We start from the raw sequence: 10,017 nt of genomic DNA, 5'->3' as shown, positions 1-10,017 counted from the left end.
AACCTTCCTGCCGATGCGACGACGACCTGGATAGCTGCGCTTGTCTCTGCCTTATCCAGATTACAAATAAGTGAAACTAGCGACTACATTTCAAACGTTCACACTTCGTCACTCACCAGCGGTAAACACTGGGTAGATTCTTCTATTTTAGTCGACGCTGTCCTCCTTCCACAATGGATAGGCCTAGCGAGGCCGCAAGGCTCGTGTGCTCGATGTCGGTGATTGTGTGGAGCTGATTCATGAGTTTTAATTAGCGAATGCAAATGATAAAGTGACCTGAAATTCTACGATTGTTTCTATCTGAGGATGCACACAGAATGAGCGGGAAGTGACGATACTTCCGAAAAAACACAAACCATCCTCAGGGCAACGTCTTTAGGACTCATCTCACAAATATATCAGCAGGATCTATTCTGGATCTCGAACTACTAGTATTTTCTTGTTTTGAGCAGCATTTGAATATGTCCACAAAATGCAAAAGACATTGTAAAGACTCCCTGCATACGGCACACTTGTGTTTGCGTGAGGTGGCATATATGTAGCGGAAAACAGGCATATTGACCATATTTCCCAATGCGAAAAACAGATAGCATGTCAGTGGCAAAGAGTGAAGTTTTAGATCTTGCATGACTCAGCATTTCTAAAAGCCTGCTATACAGCCCGACATCCTCTCGTTGCGGTTTTTACGTTAACTGCAGCAATACGTTGGTGGTCTGAAAACTGAGGCTCGCTTTGCTGACAGGGCAAGCCAGCCAAATCGAGCGAAGGCAAATGGCCTATAGTCAATTTCGTCCCGCGCGAAGCGTTGTTTGGTGCTCTGCACTACCATCAACTTAGCCCATGTTACCTAGCTTGCTCACTTACGTGGAGCGCGCCACTTTAAGCAAACACATGCACCCAGCAAGAGACTCCAGAAGCTAAGCAGAGCAGAAGTTTCGGCGCTCAAGAAATTCAAGCGCCAGCCAGTGCACAGAGCTTGGTGATGAAGTGCGCATTCTCCTGGCTGTTAACCAAATGCGGGCAATTGAAGAAGCCGTGCCATCTCGACTTTTCGAGGCTCATTGCTGCTGCCTGATGGAAAACGTTGCCGCACTCAAGGCGATTGTCATTCGAGACAAAATGGTGCCAATAGTGAGGACTATGATCAGCCTGAGCGGGTTAACAAGTTTCCTTGATTGCACGAGTCAGTTGCGTCGTTTCGTTGAAGCTGAGCGCCTATAGATTTAGGTACACGTTCTTTATTGGTCGGCATAAAACAAAGAATCAATGACAGGCTGGAGATCGTCCCGCCGACAAATTTTTGGCGGAGTGGCTGGTTGGGGGGGGGGGGGGGGGGGAGGACCCGTCGTTTCTTATAGAGGTCTGAGAGGAGGGAGGCAGTTGGTAATTGTCAAAAAGTCGCTATTTACGGTCTAAAATATACAAATCAAGTAAAAATTATAAACAAAAATTAGTGTCGGGCTAATTGAAACAGCCAATTTCATTAATGAATACAGCATTAAACATAATAAGCAAAATGCGAAAAGTTACTGCCGCTTCGTGAAAAAGAATAGTAGGTCTCGCTGCGTGCCGGTTTGTATACATAGTACATATATACGTGCTGTTCCACGCTATACAGACGCAACGCAGCCGCGTTGATGACAGTGCGGCTTCCTGGGTGTTTATGTTGTTTACATTCGTCTGAAGCGTATGACACTCTTTCTAATACACGCAGAAAATGAGGCAAGGCATACATTGTTGCGTAGTACACTCTTCCACTAATAAACAGGCGCATATAATAACTATCCCATTTAGGTGGATAATCATGCACAGAACATGAGAACAGCTTCATTTAATTGGCACCAGGATAACTAAGGCGTGCTTTCTTAGTCCCGTGAAAATGGCTCGAATAATAAGGATACCATTGGCCTCTCTTTGACTTCCAATGTACAACAAGCTTACAAGTTTTTTAAAGGGCTGATTTATGGATCAGGTTTGGAGCTTGATGTGGTAAAAATTTCGTCAGGGACGAGACAAGGAGGCTCTAAAGGACATCTGACGTCACGGGAGAGTGTTACATTCTCCCTACGAAGTGCAGTGGTCAAGACTTTCTGCTAAATGTTGCCGGAAATTTTTATCAAAACTCAACTTCTTGCGACGAGACTGCAAAAATCTCTTCGAATTCACAAAAACAAAGAAAACGTCGAACTCTTCCCTCAGAATCTTTCGCCATCTTTAATACCCTGCGAGCCAGTCTCTCTATCACTGCCGTGACATGACAGACAAGACTAGTCATAGAATGCGTAAAGTTGGTTCCCAATCCTGAAGGGCGTTTTGTACTGATAAGAGGAATATGAGTGTGCTGATGAAGCTTCGCAGCGGTTTGCTAGTGCGTAAAAAGTATATAGTACCCGAAATACTAGAATGGGCAGCCACCCCACCGCTTGCCCTCCCGGAGCGTCCACCGTGCAAGCGGAACTGCATGCGATCGCCGTCCAGGGCATTTTCAGCCGTGTCGAGATCATCAGCGCTGACTGTTGCTACAGGGGAAAGTCGTAAAAATGCAAGCACATCTCGGGTTTACTGCTCTCTTGCGACGGCGTTTCGAACGCCTTAAAATTGACTGTCATTCGACGTGACTGCTCAACCTGCGCTGCTACTCCAAATTTTTCAACGGCATTCAGTTCAGATGACATTCGAGTCCACGGAGCACCGCGGAATTTGCTCAGGAATGTGCCGATGACGACGACTGCAGTCCTCAGCACTTTTGTTCACATCGCTGTGGGCAGACAGCAGATACGACTGAAGAACGAAGCGGCCGATGCCCCTGAAAAAGAAGGCCCTCCAGCCAATGGCCTCTGCCAATTTTCATGACCCCGCGGTTCCAGTTGAAGCTCCGTACTCAGTTTCCACGTGCAATAAACTAAAGGATCCCGAACAAAACGTGAATTTCTTGCACCTGACTGGGTTCAAAACCCCACACAGTCTGTACTAGGAGGAAACAGCGGCACATAGATCAAACATGAATAATTCATTTCATATTCTCGGATAAATACGGAGCGAAAGTAAAACACAATAACAAACACTCAAAACAGAATCCCCTCCCTGAAGGCCACCAAAGAATCCGCCTCGCATTTGGGAGGCTGAAATCCTCAGTGCTGCCGGCTATAACTACCGGTTTTCTAATGGGTACATTTTCCTCCGGCCTGGTGCTCGGCACTTCTTCTGGGACGAAATGCTTGGAAAAGGGCCCTTGGCAATCTAAACCCTCCCTGGACGAAAAACCAGTCCGCGAGAGACCGAAATCCGCCTTGTACAGTAAAGCCCATTGTGGTTCTTTCTGACCAAGACGGAGACAAAGACCCATTTCTCAAGCATTTCACCCCAGGGAAGCCCAGCACTGGCCAGGGAAAAGCTCGTACCTATTGCATCACCGGTGGGCAATCCCATTAAGTCGTGGCCTTTCATCTGCCACACCCTGTGATGTCGCGCTAGCGGATCAAAGGGGGTCGCCCACGACGTCACGAAAATCGGTCGATGCCATTGGCTGGAGGGCTTCCTTTGAGGAACACTTTCCGGTTCGTTCTTCAGTTGTATACCCAACTGTATACTGCTCTTTTGCATGACATCAAACGCAAGCGTGCTTTACGTATATTAAATAACCTAACCTCTTCTTTTATCGTTTGTATCCTTGCTTGCGTACACTGTGCGACAACACTGCAGGTTGGCCGCCTGGAAGACACTTGATAGCCGGGTTGCTGGCATCGCGCAGCACCAGCGCTTCTCGCAAATTTTGCTTGCTTCTCCGATGTAACCGATACTTTATTTTAGATCGCTTTATCCAAAAGTATGTTCGGTGACTGTTCTCAATTGAAACGGCCTAATTTGTTACCCACAAGCGACGGCGACAACTGATGCAATCCGCTAAAGTATTGCTCGGCAGTCTGGGTCACGCAGGCGTTTCCCGTTTACTGTATGCGTGTCATGCGATGTAACCAATAGACGATTTCAAATCACTGCTGGCAAAACTAAACTCGACGGCCACTTCTATTTACTAAAACGTCTGAATTAGCTCTTCAAAACCGCCGAAATCACACACACGGGTCCCGTGCGCTCTCTATAGGCGTGTACTCGTCACGGAAGGAGCTCGTCGTCAATTAAAAGTTAAGAATTTGGCAAGCGTTTATCGGTAGTGAGCACTGATGCGCGTACACGTGAAATTTAGCTGCTCGTTTCGCTTCTTATACTCATAATGCTGAGACAAGCGCAGATATATTCATGCCGCCGCCTCGATCATCAGCATGCCGTTTTCACTCAGTAACCGATCTGCCGAGGCCACCGTCTGGAATTTTCGGGGCTGTTGGCCTTTAAGACATGACATATTACAACGATATGCGACTGCTGGCCGTTCTGGGGACATGTTCAGTCTATAGTGTGACCATGGTGACCATGCACCGACGTCCTCTTCGCGTCGTTGCACACAGTCAAAACGAGCGAACAATCAAAATTGAAACTCGATGGCAGAAGCGCCATTGCAATACTTCGAGTAAATGCTGAAGCTATCTAATGAGTTTGGAATTTGTCGTGTCTGCTGAGTCCAAATTCCATTCCACATCTCGACTTGTATTCGAACGCACGCGGGCACATCTATAGGCAAGGAACCGCGGAAAGGAGCTGGGGCCAGTTGGTGCGTGATTCTTGACAAAACAAGCGCAGGGTAACAGGACACATACAAGAAGACACAGATGCGCTGTTTTACCAAGTATAAAGCAAGGCTTTGCGAAGCCACCGCCTGACACTGAAGGCTGAAATGGTTCGCGCCGGTTTCGTTTTCGACTGTCGTCTGCTTCGTTTTCAATTCTGCAATCTGAACACCATTTACGTGTGTCCAACACTTGAGTCGAGCAGGCAGTGGCCTTGATACGCAGCACATTGGTGAGCAGACTGACTTGTATGCAGCGCTGGAGCGGTGTGCTGCGGAACAAATCATAGCGCGCGCTTAAATGATGTGTCAAGGGCATTGTGCTCGTTCCTTGCTGTTATTTCTACGATGCTTCGCTTCAGCACAAGCACTGACCGTGAAACCGGTAGCAAAATTTCGTTCCAGTTGTTCTGCAGAGGTCGGTTCGAGCGCTCCGAGATAAGCCTGCTCACGTATGTACTTACGTCGCGGCGTGAACTCGATACGATCCAGCTGAGGCGGGCCCTCGGACGGGCGACGGCCCGGGTATACCATAGACGCTGGCTCCTGTTCCTGCTTTCGCTTTCCGGTAATATAATTCCAAGTTGTGAAGCGGGTGAAGTGCAATGTACCAATAAGTTCTAGCGTGTAAACCTATTCCTTGCAGGCCACTTAACTCGGCCCGCCTCGAACCGCTTTATATTAATGCGAAAGTATTTCAAGGCTATGTCGGCGGGGTCGTGTAACCAAAACGTGTCCGCAGCAGTTGTGACGTTCTCGGAAGAGGTAGCATCAAACGAATGGTTGTAATCGAGGGAGAACGATGTGAGGACGATGGGCAAAAAACAGATGTCAATAGAATGATTAGTTAATTAGAGCCAATAATGTCAAATAACGTTGAAATAGCGCGGACGTCGATATAGTGAGCGGACGGGAAAACAGCCGTGGATGAAACAAGAGTGGAAAAACAGGCAAAGAAGGGAAAATAAAGTTTGAGATGAATGGAAATGTGTTCGATGAGTGATAATTATTCGAACAGAAAGTTTGATTGGCATATGTTAATTAGTCAATTAATTAGAAACAAAAGTCAATATATGGTTGAATAGGCCGAATGTGTATATAGTAAGTGGGCAGGAACCAACCGTGGAGCCAAATTTGAAAGCCCAAAATGAGCGATTGAGATGAAAAGAAGGTATAACCAGAGTAAAACTGGTTAATTAAGGATAGTAATTACGGAAATTGGAAAAAAAAGACGAATAAAGTGGACGGGCAAGCAACCATGGCACCAAATTTGAAAGGCGACGAGTGTCGAGGAGGCGTCAATGCTTTCGCATTCCTCCAAAGCGGGTAGCCGCAGTGATCTCAATTTTTTTTGCTTGCCCACCGGCTCCTACTTTCTCAATTGCTCTCGTCTCTCGCCACTCCGGTCTCTTCGCTTCGAAGTTTTATTTTTCGGACCGTGAAACGAGAGTGTTTACAATGAACAACAGCGACGCGAAAATATAAGACGTAAAAAAAGAAGAAAAATAAAATGCCAGCCTTTTAATTGCAGCTTGGGTTACGACGAGCTACAATTTTGCCAGCATTACGGTTGCATCGCGGCCGCCATTACAACACCCAGCAACGATTATCACCCTAGTCACTCAATTAAAACAAAAGATATAATGACATTGAGTTCCCCAAGGGAAGGATCAAGTCGTTTCCCTGAAAACAACACGAACTAACGACCATCGACGATGACTGGCTTGCCAGTACGCAGTTTCTGCACCCAAGGATGCATTTCTTCTCTTCGGGTTCCTGGCGGTGGGGAAGCAATGCATGCTGCCTTCCGCTTTTCGCATATCGCTGACGTATGTACAAGCGCGCACGCAGTAGCGCTACCGAGCCTTGTTTTTGCCACGACGGTCCGGGCACGACATCCGAAGGTGATGCAGCACGCTGGCCGAATCTGTCGAGTATAGACGCGTTCCCTGCGCCGCGCCAGCGGGGCGTTGATTTCCTGAAAATCGACCGAGCCGCCGCGGTGCTTCATCAATGGTTGGGGCGCTCGTCTACTGATCCGGAGTACCCGGGTTCGAACCCGACCGCGTTTTGATGGACGCGAAACGCGAAGGCGCCCCTGTGCTGTGCCACGTCAGTTCACGTTAAGGATCCCCAGGGTGTCGAAATTAATCGGGAGACCTCCACTACGCCACCTCTTTCTTCCTTTATTCTTTCACGCCCTCCTCTATCCCTTCCCTTACGGCGCGGTTCAGGTGTCCGCCGATATATGAGACCGTTAGCAGCCTTCTCTAGTCTACAGTCCAATTCTCTCCTCTGTATCGCCCCCGGTAAGCTAGCCTTATGCTGACGGCGGCGGCTTTGTCAGTACTCCTGGCTATACGACGAAAGGGGGGGGGGGGGAAGCCGTGTACTCCCCTGAAATTTGCGTGTATTTACGCCACTGCTAGATACCGGCCAGTGCAGACCTCCAGCACCGAGTTTAAAGTTATGCTTTGTAGCTGTCCTAGAAGCTCAATCCTGCGTTGCGCCGTTTAAGCATTCCAGTTCAGCGGTTGTGCTATTTCTGCAGTCATTTGTAACAAAAAAAAAACAGCGCTAATTTTTACACAAACCACACAAAAAGACCAGACAAACCAGCATCGCTTTCTCGCTCTTACTCACAGCCTGCGTGTCCCTTCACAGCTGGCTCATAGGAGGGGTGGGGCCTGTGATGGTGGAGCGGACATTTGCAATTTTGAAATCATACCGGCAGTTTTAAGAAACTGAAAGTGATGGCGGAAGGCATTGCACAATGTGTTTTTACTTCCCTTTTCGTATAAATATGGCCAGCTGATGTGAAGAAGATTTACGCATGGCACCAAGGTGAGAGTCGCAACTGTCAGCGCCTCTCTCGCCCATTGTCAAAGCGTTCGCCAGGTCCGAGCAAGAGAAAGAAGCCGAAGAAAGCTTCGAGGGTTTGCGTGGTACCGACCCTAGAACGCGCAGGACTACGCTTTAACATCTCTGTCTCAATCACGGACTGACTTGATGCCAGAAAAGCAGAGGCTTGAAAATAAATTGGGCACATTCACACGCAGCAATGGCATGTCCTTTGATAGTTTGGCAGATTGCAATTATGACAGCACTGCTTTTTGAACATCCCATTCTGCTGAGCCATTCTGTGGAAGGGAAGAAGTCGCCTCATTTCCACGAATTCTTCGAGTTGCGTGTGCTGCTCATATCATTCGATGCCGACCGAGTACTGCCGAGACGCATTTTTTTTTTTTGGTGGGGGGGGGGGGTTGCATGCTGTCTATAGCTCTTACCCTAAGCAAACTAAGCAAGGGGGGGGGGGGTCAGGACCCCCTATCTCCTCCCCCCCCTCCCCGCGATTTACGCTACTGAGTATCTAGACTTAGCCAGGCCCTAATCGCCACTACTTCGGTACGAATGCCAGTACTTGAAGATGATGATGATGTCGTCCTCAGGCTGAATGGCAGTACCTGAAAAAAGGCCTTAAAATTTTTTATCTTTTTTTTTCTTTCATGGCCCAGAAGAAGACAAAAAATCGGCAAAATTACCAAAAAGAGTTATCTCCAAAATCGCACCTGGCCACGCATTTGTTCTCGCCACGCACCTCGCCAAGCATCTGGAGCTGTCGACATAGTGGCTGGGTCTGCTAAGATGTTTTAGAGGACTCCCCCAAAGTGGAGTAGATTTGTAATAAAGGAGTAATTACTCATTGGCATCCACCCAACCGCTGCCATACGGCTACAAAGGGCTGCAACCCCGGACCAGGACGAATTTTTCTTTAACTGCGAAGTTTCTGAGAAAGCTGTATAGCTTTCCTTTGTAGCCGTATGGCTGCGTTTGGGTGGATGCCATGGAGTAATTACTCCTTTATTGCAAATGTACTCCACCTTGGGGATTGAATTCAATTCAATTTTTATCTTCTTTCTATGGAAAGGGGGAGCTTTGGCAAAAGGCTGACTTGCCTGAAGAAGGAATCAGCACCCATATACAGCTGGCAATGCAGTAGCAAAAAAATAACGTTTGAAAAAATATTATTTGTAGTACAAGTTCTGAAAAAAAAGTGGACGTATATGCAGGCTGTAACACAATAGTGTACAAAAAACAATTTCAACATATACTTTTGTACATAAACTTCACAGAACAGGCAACACAACCAAGATTTACTCATCAGAATACACAATCAGGAAACAAAGTAGCATGATTCATAAAATGCACACAGACAATGTAAGGAAATCGCGAGTAAAATATTATGAAAAGTGAATGTTACTACTTATTAAGTAATGTTTAAGGTTCTCATTGGATCCCGATGTGGAAGAATTGAAGCCAAGATGTGGCGGTAAATTATTTATGGCTGTAGGAACTTGCGTAGTGTAGTTTTCTTTGCGCTCTGAAGTGGTATGTTGTGGAAGAATTGTCAGGAATGGAAGCGTATAGTCGGTTTTTGTGAATATGTTGAAATAGTCTGAAGAAGCATGTCTGATCTGCCTTCAGAATGTTGTATTTGATGAACAGTGGCATTGATCGGAGGTTTTGTGGTCGGCCGTGATATCCTTCAATTGCTCTCAGTGCTTTCTTTTGCATCATAATTAATTTTTCGTAATTACCGGAAGTTGTAGTACCCCAGACGAGAATCCAGTAACAGATTTTGGAGTAAAGAAGTGCATAATACATTGATATCTTTAGCCACGTAGGTATGATGCCAGCCAGTCGGTAAAGGCAGCCAACTGTTCTGCTCAGACTTGAAGAAAGTTTCAAAATATGTGTATTCCAAGACAGTGTCTCGCTAAACCAAACAACAAGAAATTTGTGACTGGAAACTATTTCAATCGCAGAGTTAAATATTAAGCAGATGTCGTTCTATAGTGTTAATAGGCCTGAAAATTATGTAGTGCGTCTGCGAAAGATTTAATGACAGTCTGTTTGCCTGCAACCATGAGTGAGGGTTATTTAGGTATGCATTTACCTTATCCTCAAGTGTGCACAGAGCTCTATCATTGAAAAAAATGTTTGTCTCGTCAGCATACATTACCATGTCAGTTGAATGTGTTATATTACATATATCATTAATGCAAGTTATAAATAGGAGCGGCCCTAAGATTGAGCCTTGTGGCACACATTGTGTGACGGGGAGCTTCTCCAAATTTTTTGAGTTCATGTGGGCATACTTAAAATGGTTATCTAAATAACTAGAATATAGGGCTGAGGAAATTCCACGCACACCGTAACAATTTAATTTATGGAGAAGAATAGTATGACGAACGCCGTCAAAAGCTTTTATAAAGTCTAAAAACAAACTAAGCGTGTATTTTCTCGCTTCAATGTTATCAATAATTCTGTCTTTA

Source organism: Amblyomma americanum, chromosome 4 (assembly GCF_052857255.1).
Source record: "Amblyomma americanum isolate KBUSLIRL-KWMA chromosome 4, ASM5285725v1, whole genome shotgun sequence".
Lineage (NCBI taxonomy): Eukaryota > Metazoa > Arthropoda > Arachnida > Ixodida > Ixodidae > Amblyomma > Amblyomma americanum.
This window is presented reverse-complemented; position numbering follows the sequence as displayed.